The sequence below is a fragment of the Rousettus aegyptiacus genome, unplaced genomic scaffold (genome assembly GCF_014176215.1).
Source record: "Rousettus aegyptiacus isolate mRouAeg1 unplaced genomic scaffold, mRouAeg1.p scaffold_m13_p_6, whole genome shotgun sequence".
Lineage (NCBI taxonomy): Eukaryota > Metazoa > Chordata > Mammalia > Chiroptera > Pteropodidae > Rousettus > Rousettus aegyptiacus.
In genome coordinates, this window is record NW_023416309.1 from 2,483,941 (window position 1) to 2,495,581 (window position 11,641).

Below are 11,641 nucleotides of genomic sequence, written 5' to 3' on the forward strand. Positions count from 1 at the left end.
TCAAAATATAATGCTGAATGAAAATAGCAAGCAGCAGGGTAAATGTACAGTATGATATTAGTTGCATACATAAAAACCTATACAAAGTCTGCATACATCCTAGGAATATGCTTGCATATAAGGAAGCCTATAGAAAGACACATAGCAAATAGCAGGAAGGTGAGGAATGTCAAAAAGACATCTTGCTTTACTTATAAAGGTATTTTTTTCTTATTTATGTGATTTAAAAAAAAAAAGAATACATATACTGAAACAAAAATGAAAGTAAACTGGTGTTGAAACTATTAATTTAGGGTGGTTAAAATATGAATGTTTTGTTTAGGGTTTTTTAGTAATGTTAAATATTTTTAAAATTAAAAAAAAAAAAACATGCAGTCACACTGTTACCCTCTGAATTGGAATATCCTTGGTGAACTCGCACAGACTTGATTTCTCTTCTCTTTAAGGTCTCTAAATCCTGAAGCCTCTAGCTTCCCCATAGTGAATACTCCACATGAGTTTGCTCAAGCTCTAAAAAGTAGGCCTTAAGAAGGCCTTCATTTCCCTAATACATGTATTAGTTAGGAATACTTTCAGCTGTAGGCTTTAGAAAACATGGCTCGGTTGCTGGGAAATTTGCTTTTCTCACACAACATTGTTCTGAAGCTGGATAGCTACCTAGTGTTGATCAAGACCTAGATGAGAGTCAGCATCTCAGCAATGCTCTGACCTTTAGCTCATGCTTCTCTCCTCATGGCCACAACATGGCTGCCTCAACACCAAACATTACATCTATATTCCCAACAGGAAGAAGGAGAAAGAACACCCACAGGAAATGCTCGTTCAGAGGTTCCTAGAAGGTTTTGCTACATCTCATTGACTAGACTGGGGTCTACTGGCCAACTCTAGCTGCACCAGAGTTTTCAAATGGAAGAAGTCCACTTTCCCAGCCTCTGTGATAGCAGAAACCTAGGGAAGGGAGACAGGCATGGTCACTAGGGTCTCTAGCTGAGAGCAGCTCCCACAGCACACATACCTTATCCAAGATCCACTTCCAGGCCCTCAGCTCTGTTGATCCTCACCCTGTCCCTCCTCTCTTCTCCTGGAAGAGAGTGTCCATTGGGCCTCCACAGGGTTTCCATAGCATTTGGTAATGTCTCTGTAATCATCCTTGCAGTAATTTCTTGATATATTTGTCTTCCTACCTGTGAGTTTGGTTTGTCTTTGGGTCTGCAACACTGAGCCAGGACTAGATCCAGTATATAGTTAAGTAAATGTCTATTTCTTCCACCTCTCTACTTGTCTGCACTGTGCAGGTATATATCTGTGATCTCTTATTACTCACCTGTTAGCACTATAAGACTGATGAGGTGGGCAGGTAGAGAAGACAGATTTCAAAGTCAGCTTGAACTTTCAGTCTCTCAGTGTTCTGAACTCCCTCGCACACATTGCTCACTGTCTTCAGTGGAGGAGAAATGACATTCTTAGTACCAAGGGAAATTGGAGGCATCAGCACTAGATAAACAGAGGCTATCACTGTACAGGAAAAACTGGACTTTGCACCTCTGACTTGCAATAGTGAGCACAGAAGAGAAGGAGAGACCCTCCTCAAAAAAGCATGAAGCTGTAAACATTGTTCAAATTCCTGAAAATATCCTTGTGGGAGCTGGAAAGCATTCCTGGGTCTGTGGAACTGTGCTTTCTGAGGACCTCAGTATCAAAGTCAGATGTGGAAGCCATGCTGGGTCTCACCCTCCAGCACCATCAGGATCATCCATGTCAGTGCTTGAACTGCCCTTCTTTTGACTGGGAAATGTCTAGTCATCCTCTTTCTCTGGCTCAGTGACCATCATCCTGGTTTTCCATGTGTCCTTGTATAATTAATGCTAAGTGCCTTGTTTGGACAGCATGTTATGTGGTGTCTATAGTCAGATACTGCTCACAGGCCAATAGCAGCGGTCAGTCAGAGACAGCAGGATGGTAGGAAGGGCATGGGGTGTGGCATTAGCCCAGTCTGACCTCAGATCCTGACCAGGTCACTATTAGCTTATGATCATGTCACGGGAACAGGCTCACTGAGCCTTGACGTTCTTGCTTATCACCCCAAAGATGACATACAGTGCTTCTCAGCTACTTAGGAAAAGTTCATTTGGGCTCTTGCTTTTCTGAGCAATGCTTAGGAAAATGTTAGAGCCACTTTATTACCTTCTATTATACTTTACTTCTATTATACTCTTTTACTTTGAAGATTTCATTTCCATCCTCTTTATCGTCTCTCTCATGTGTCCAAGTACCATTGGTCTTCTTACTTGTACCTGGGTTGGAAATGAATGCTCCACCTGCCAACATGTGTCCTTTCCATACACACACACCAGAGGTCCTCTATGTGCTTGGCATCCAAACCTTAAACTTAGCTAAATGCTTGGGGCCCATAGAGACAACTCTCCACTTCCCTGATTTGCCTAAGTCCAGAAGCCTCACAGAGAAGATCCTGAAGCCTGTTAATTGTTGGGATTCAGACATATACAGACACATCTGGTGAACCTGGGGAAAATAACAGAAGCAATAATAATGGTTAAGTCTTGAGGGAAAATTATCATAAGTGAGGATGGCTTCTGGCAGGCAGGCCTTTTAAGCAGTAGCATGTTGGTGACCTGAGACATGGGGTGAGACCACCCCAGACAAGACAGACCAGAGAAAGGAAGACTATGGATAAACCAGGCTGAAGAGGGGTTTGAGAGCACCATTGAGAGGGAGAACTGATAGAATTATAGCAGGAAGGGCACTTGTTCCCTGATCTTCCAGAAGAGGTCTGGGCACTAAAGAAGGAATCCCTTTTTTTAGTGCCTTAAGAAAGGGAGGAGGGGCTGGGGAGAGAAGGAAAAAAGAGAAGAAGGAGGAGGAGAGGGAGGAGGAGGAGAAGGGAAAAGGGAAGATGAAGAAGAAAGAGGAAGCAGGCAGAAGCCCCCTGGAGAGCAGATGCTCAGGGAACACCATGGATGTCCCTTCATGATCCTGGATTTGACAAAAGATTCTTAGGTATGAAACCAAAGCAAGAGCAACAAAAATAAAATGAGATTAAATGGACATTATCAAAATTAAAAATACTGTGCTTCAAAGGACATCATCAAGAAAATGAAAAGACAACCCGCAGCATGGTAGGGACTATTTGTAAATAATATATCTGATAAGGAACTTATATCTAGAATATATAAAGAATGCTACGGCTTAATAATAAAATGACAAATGATCCAATTTTAAAATAGGTAAAGAATCTGAATAGATGTTTGCCCAGGGAAGGTATATAAATGGCCAATAAGAACATGAAAAGATATTTGACATCTTTAGTCATTAGTGACTTGCAAATCAAAACACTTCATATTCACTAGGATGACTAGAATCAAACAGAAAGATGATGATGAGTGATGCCGAGGATATGGAAAAACAGATTCTTATACACTGCTGGTGAGAACATAAAATGGTGAGTCTACTTTGGAAAACAGTAAGGCAGTTCCTCAAAAAGCTAAACATAGAGGCATAAACCCAAGAGAAATGAAAAACTGTACACCAATGTTTAAAACACAATAATTCATGATAGCTAAAGATGAAAACAACTCAAATGCCCCTCACCAATGAGTGGATAAACAAGTTCTACATACATACAATGGAATATTATTCACACATAAAAAAGAATAAAGTACTGACACGTGCTACAACATAGATGAATCTTGAAAACATTATTTTAAGTGAAAGAGCCAGTCACAAGAGACCATATACTGTATGAGTTCACACATATAAAAGTCCAGAACAGGAAAATTTATAGAGACAGAAAGTAGATGAGTGGTTTCTTCAGCCTAGGAAGCAAGGATGGGGGATGGTAGATAGAGTAAATGAAAGGTACAGGGTTTCTTTTGAGGTGAGAAAAAAGGTTCACAAATTATTGTAATGGCAGCTGTTCATTTCTGTGGATATACTAAAAAACATTGAATTCTGCACTTTAAATGAGTGAATTGTATGCATGCGAATTATATCTCAATAAAGCTGTTTTAAAAATAAACATTAAATAAGACTATGTTCATAAAAGTAATGCAACATGGTACAAATTAAATGAGTGATTATTTTTCAAATCCATTCTTTCTTCAGAAGCCATGTGTCTCTATGTCCTGCATTATTTTCTTTTTGTGATTCTAACCATCTTTTCCAACCCCTCCTTATTAGGCTGTCCTCAGAACCCCAAGCCAGGCTGCCCATCCAATAGGGACCAGATGCCCTCTCTGAAAACTAGCTCAGGACATACAACCTGAGTGTCTCCAGTACAGAAATCTCTACTCAGTCACCAGAAGTTCATGGGAGTGCTGACACAGGAGGACATATGAGAGGAAAGGAACCCAGGAGTACCCACCTCCTTGCTCCTAAACCAGCATACCTACCTCCTAGGATCAGTTCCACAACAGGAACCTTGGACAAGAGAGGTGGAGAAGGCCTGCTTCTTGCTGCTTCCTGGCCTAGTCCCTGCTTTTGTCTACTCCCTACTCCTCTCGTCCCAGGGCCAGTCCTTGTGTTGGGCCTGCATCCTGGCGAGTGGTCCTAGTCTCATTTCCTGGACCTGAACCATCCCTAGGCCCCAGGGCCTCCAGAGTTTCCCCCACTACCTACTCCAAGGTGTCCCCTGCTATTATATTTCCAAGACAGTGATCCACTAACCACTCCTACCACTCACCTTTGCCCCGTGTACAATCCCCCCTTATCACCTGAGTTCCCAGGGAGCAGGAAGTGGTGGCTTCACCTGAGCATGCAGCAGACTATCTGCCCTGGAGTTATCAGAGACATGACATTGCTGAGGTTACTAAAGTCATAGAGACTCTAATGTCTGCTCATGCTGCCCCAACTTCCCACTGCAAGTGCATGCTTGGGATTATGACATAGAGACAGGAACCTAAGCCCAGGTAAATGGATACAGAATCCCTAGAAGGTGGTTATGTCCTCCCTTCCTTCAGCTTGTCCATTACTCCTCAGCTCTGTGAACTTGGGCAAGTTCTGTAAACTCCTCAAGCCTCAGCTTCCTCATCCACAAAGCAGGAGTCACAGCGGTTTCAGAGAAATCACCTCAGATGAGGGCTGTGAATGAGGCCTATGACAGAAGGTATGACCCATGAAAAAATACTACCCTAGGCCCTGCCAGTCTGGGGCAGCAGGAATACCATTCTTACCATATTACCTTCCTGGTAAAAATGGTTTCTTAGTCATGAATTCTTTTCAGGTTCAAATGTCTTTCTCATCTGTTTGAAAAAATCATGCATTCCCACAGCCTCCTGAGACCTTGCACTCCCATGCTTCATCTCTAGGGTGGCTCTAGCCAAAATTTACTCTTACTGTCTATAAACTTGAACTGCTACCCCACTGTACAGAAAATATTTGGTACAGGGAAGGGACAGGACAATCATGTTCTTCGAGAGGTTTCCACGTTGTAGAGAAAGCATGTGGGTCATATTCACACTGACAATAGAACCTTGGTCATGAGATGGAACCTTGACTCACATTGTGAGTCAGTCTGTGACACACCTCAGAAATGATTCAAATTCAAAGGCCCCTGACCTTGCTGGGCTCATTGCCTGATACACAGTGCCCCTTGGAGGCACCCGTGGGAACTGTACCTGCAGTTGCTCCAGTTCCCTTCTGAAACATGATGTCATCTTTGGGGCTGTGAACATTTCCCAACATGAGTGGTTAACAGCTGGAATAATCTTCAGTCTCAAACTCTAGTTATTGTTTTCCTTTTATAGCACAAAACTACTGACATGCCCAGTTAAGAAGTAGGAATAAGAAATAAACAGAACCAGCTCTCCTTCCTTGTCTAAAACAGTACTTTTCAGCTCTTCGAATAATTGAAATAATATCAATTTTACATGAACTGTCTCATAAAATATAAAAATGAAGAAACAGGAAGAGGATAAAATACTTTCTGACTCATAAGTTCGTTATTGCCTTGATACCAAAACCAAAAAAAAAAAAAAAAAAAAAAAGGCAGACTACAGATGGCTCTCCCTCATGAGCATGCAAAATCCTCAGCAAAACAGTAGTCAATTGAATCCAACAATATATAAAAATTATAACACATCATGACCAAGTAAGATTTATCTCACACATGCAAGGCTGGTTAAAAATTAGAAAACCAATCAATGCAATCAATCATATTAGCAAACTAAAGAAGAGAAAACATATTATCATCTCAAAAGATGCATTTTACAATAGTATATATTCATTCATGATTTTTTAAAAAGCTCTCAAAATACTAGAAATAGACAAGAATTTTCTTAAACTGATAAAGAGCATCTACAAAAAACAATCTATAGCTAACATCATACTTAATGGAGTTTAATTGTAAAAACTGAATGTTTTCACCCTAAAATCAGTATCAAGGCACTGGAGGTCCCAAAGAATACAATAAGACAATAACAAGGGGTGTGAAAGAAAAAAATACAACATGAATACACTCTTAGAAAACTCCGAGAAATCTTAAAAAACATACTGGGATGAATAAATGAATTTAACTTCATTGCAGAATATAAGATCAAAACTCAATAAATAACTAGAAATGAAAGTTTAAAGAAAAAACTATCATTTACAATAGAACCCCAAAATGTAAGAAATACTTAGGTATAAATTTAACAAAATATTTACATAATCTGTAGGCTGAAACCACAAAAACTGATCAAATAAATCAAAGAAGACCTACATAAAGAGATATGCTATATTTAGCAATTGAAAGACTTGGTATTGAAAGATGTCAATTGTTTTTCAAACTGATCTATAGATTGAACTCAATCCCAATCAATGTTTGATTCTAAAATCAATTATCTGAATCTAAAGTTTATATAGACAATCAAAGGTGCTAGAAACTCCAAAATAATTTTGATGAAGAATAACAAAGTTGAAAGACTCTTACTACATGATATCAGGATATACTATAAGCTATAGTAACCAAGACAGTATGGCACTGGTGGAGAGATAGGCCAAGTAGAAAAATATAATAGAACACAAAGTACAGAAATAAACCCACACATATGTGGCAAATCACTTTTTGACCAAAAGCCAAGACAATTCAATGGAAGTCTTTCCAAAACTAGTGCTGGATCAACTGGGTATTCACATGGAAAAAAATAATAAACCTTGACATTCTGCTTCACACCATACATGAAAATTAACTCAAAATGGATTATAGATGTAAAACCTAAAACTGTAGAACATCTAGAACAAAACATTAAAGACAAGCTTTGTGACTTTGAGATAGACAAAGATTTCTTATATATGGCACCAAAAATATGAATCATAAAAGAAAAATTGACAAACTTGAATTTAACCAATAAGAAAAACAAACTTGATCTTCAAAATTTATTAAGAGCATGAAAAGACAAGCCACAGTTTTGAATATCTACAACAGATGTATCAAGCAAAAGACTCATATTCAGAATTTAAAAATAACTCCTTATCAATAATAAGACAAACAATCTTTTCCCTCTTCCCACCTCCAACGAATGAGCAAAAGTTCTAAACAGACATTTTACCATAGACTATAAGGCCAATAAATATGTGAAATGAGTCTTAACACCATTAGTCATCAAGAAAATCCAAATTAAAATTAAAATGAGAAGCCACTATATTTCCATTTGAATGGCTAAAACTAAAATGTCTAACAATTGGTAAATTGCGGGTATTAATTTGAAGAAATTGGAAGTTTCATATATTGCTGGTAGAAATTTAAATTTTGGAAAACAGTATGTAGTCTCTTAAGACATTAAACATGCATTCCTGTCCTAGCAAAAATAAAATCATGTCCACACAAAGGTCTATACTCAAATTTCCACAGAAGCTTATTTGTAAGAGTCGTACACGGGAAGCAAGTTGCAGGTCTACCAAAATGTGAGTGCATAACAAATTGTGGTCTATCTATAGAATAGACTATGACTCAGTAATAAAATAAACTAATTAATAGTTCACTGAACATCAGGGATGAATCTCAAAAATCATTAAAGCAAAAAAAGTGAGTAAAAGCAGACAAAAAATAGTACATATGGCTTAATTGCATTTATATGAAATTTTAGAAAATGTAAACTAACCTAGTGTTTGTCTGGAGATAGAGATGGAAAGGCGCATGAGAAAAATTTAGGGGTGAGGACAGTATACATTATCCTGATCATGGTGATAGTTTTATGGGTGTATACACATGCCAAAACTCATCAAATTCTACATGTCAAATATGGGCAGCTTATTGTATGTCATTATACATGAAGTTGTAAAAACAAAACAAAACAAAACAAAAAAACATGCATTTATCATATAATGTAGGATTTACTAAAAATACAATAAATGAAACAATTAAATAAACAAGTGCACAAGCCCAGGTTTGAAAAATTTATTCTAAAGAAATAAGAAGCACCAATCCTTAAGAACATGTGTTTGAGAACATTTATCACAACATTATTTATAGAATCAAAAACAGAAACAACTTAAAATATACCTTACTACCTTACATTATAAAAGACTACCAAGCAGCTATTCAAAGGATAAACTTTATATACATGCTTCAACTTGGAAGGTTGTTTAAATGAAAAACAAAGTGCAAATTATTGTGCATACTATTATGAGATGACACATGATAAATGGACAAATGGTTAGGACAGCCACACGTTAAACTGTTACTATTGGCTGAGCTAGAAAGGCTTTGAAAAAGATTTTTCACACATTTATGAATTATGTAACTTGGAAAAATGAGTACATTTTACTTTTATTTTTAAAAATGCAAAAAAATGTAAATAAAGACAATATTCAACTTGTTTTGAAATGCATCCAAAAAAATATGTTGGGTTGAGAGTTAGGGAGGGAGCCGAAGAGGGAGAGGTAAGATAAAGAAAGTGTAATGAAATGTCATTGGTAGAATCCAGCTAAATAGTACATGGATATTTGCTGTACTATTTGAAAATGTCCATAATGAGCTTTGAGGAGAAAACTTATATGAGATGGAGAGAGAGAAAGAGAGAAAGAGAGACAGAGAGAGACAGACAAAGAAAGACAGAGACAGAGACAGAGAGACAGAGAGACTGAGGTGGGTGGGTAGGTAGGTGGAAAAATAGCCAGACTGACAAGGCCTCGGCCACTGAAAAAAAGTGAATCCACAATGTAATAAGACAACTCACTCCTTCCTGGATTGTCCAGGCTCCAGGCATGTTCCTTTTGATCAACCCACCAGCATACCTTTTGAGTCATTTAATTTTATGCTGGGGTCACTATGGAATATGATCTGAAGTGAATATCAAGTCTGTATTACAAGCTCTTCAGACATACAGAGGCCTGTGGATGCTTCGGGGCCTCAGAAGCCCTCGGTATCCCAGTCTTAAGGACAACCCCTGCCCCTAGGTATATCTCTTCCCAACCTCACAGAGGAGTTCTGATTATAAACTGCCTCTCACCAACTCCTACTGAGTCCTCGGCTTCTTTGTTATATCCACTAACACTGTTAAAACAATACTGTGAGGCTTTTCTCTTTTTGAGAAAGTCAAGGCACAGAGCAGTCATGTCACCTAATCTTACGCTCTACTCTAGAAGCAGTAGGGTTTGGCTGTGGGTTCCTAGGTCCACATTCCTGACACTTCTACCCACATGGCTGTTTGTACAAGTGAGGGAGGAGGCAGGGGCTCCCAACTCCAACCCAACTCCAAACTCAAACTCCAAGATTACAATGGGACTCTCTGTAGCCCATGGGCCAATGACCAGCAGGCCAAATGGAAGGATAGAGAGCATCTATCGCCTGGCTCACACTCTGGGACTTTCCCAGAACATATTTTTCTCAGCTGTTGCCACCTGTTATGTTCTCCCTCATTTGGGGGCCACGGCACCCCTAGCTCCTGGAGAGTATGGAGAGTTCCAAGGACAGAATTTCCTTCCACTGTGCTTAGGTCACACCCAAGAAGGACAGATTGTCTCTCCTCACAGGTACTGTCTAACTCGGGCACGCCAGTGACTTGAACAGACTGCAGTTCACTTTCTCCTCTGTGAGACTCTGAGCCATCCACCTAAATCAATGCACAGCAGCAGCTCCAAGCATTCCATCCTGAGACTGCATTTTGATAGGAGTGTAGGAAAAGCACTTTCCTTAAAACAGACTTATTCTGTTTCATCTTCATCCCTGCCCTTCCTGGTCCAGAGACTCTGTCTGGGCTCAAGCAATGATGGAAAAGTGTCCTCCAAGGACCAGGATGCATGCTCAGAGCTGTGATTCCAAGTAGAGGCACAGCAAAAGGCCCAGTGTTCCAAGCAGGCACTTAGGAGGCCTTATTATTGTACTAAATCAGGCTCACTTCATTGGCTGCAAAAGGTGGAGTGATGTGACCATATGTCACTGGGCATTAAACAAATCCTAATGAGCTAAAAATATGTTTCTTTTAGCTAATTGACCTCTTTGGCCTTCATAAACCACTTGGTAAACATTCTCAGATAATGATTTCCAGAGAGCAGATTGTGGCTCTCAAGTGTGCTGAAAATGCTCTCCCTCCCCACCCCCCGCCCCTGTCTCCAAGTCTATCTCCTCTGGCTGCCTGCTGAGACACCCATGTGTGCATGCCTGCTGTCTACACAGCCCATAAAGTGTGTGCTGGACATAAAAGGGCAAAGTGAGAGGAGTAGAGCCAGGCCTCTCTCCCACTGTTCTTCCCCAGCTGTGTGACAATGCTTCGAACCATAGTTGTCTCACTTGTTGAGTGAGGGAAATTTCCACTCCTGGAGGGATGCAGAGAAGAAGCAGGGGTTCTAGAATCTAGAAAGTACTCACATGACTTTCATGTGAAGAAGCAGAAAATAAGAAGCAGATTGTCCAGCAGTTGGTTCACCTGGGACTGTCTCGTATGCTCCGTGCAGATGAGGAGACTGATCTTGGTACCTGTGGGGCCTGGGACCACAGAGACCCAAGTTCTACTACTTAGTTTTCTCTGAGAGCAGCAGGCAGTGGTCTGAGCCCTCAACCAGCAGGAAAATGGACACTCCTTGTATCTCAGAGCTAACTTCATCCGACCTAGAGTCATTGGTTCCATGATGTCTGGAAAACAGGTCCCCTCCTCACTCACTAGGTCCAGACATGTCATTATCATCATTTTAAAGCTGTCAGGAGGACCACACAGGTTCCATGGAGTCATTAGCAGGACACAGGAATAAACTTTAAGCCTTGAAGTTGATAGGAACCTCAGACTCAAACTCTGCATTGTCTGAGCCAGTGACTCCCACAAGCTTGTTCTCTCTACCCCCACATACCCTATCTACTAAAACTGTTTCTTCAGCTATAACACAGAGATAATATCTAACAGGGAAAACTTAGTAGTTGAATGTTTCCTTCTTGCTTGACACTGTGAAGTACTTTACACATATTTTCTTACATTATTACACAATAAGTGAGACACTTCCCTAAGACCACAAAATAAAGAATGACAGAACCATGCCTCCAATGAGTTCTACCTAATTTGAGAAGCATGGACCACTCAGTGTAGTGGGGAAATGTTCTTTACTTGCAGGTTAATAACTACTTGCAAGGAAGACAACAGCTTGTAAAGCATGGAGCACAGTTCCTACATGTGGCAGGGACTCAAAAATAAATAGTAGTTATTCAAACTATTAT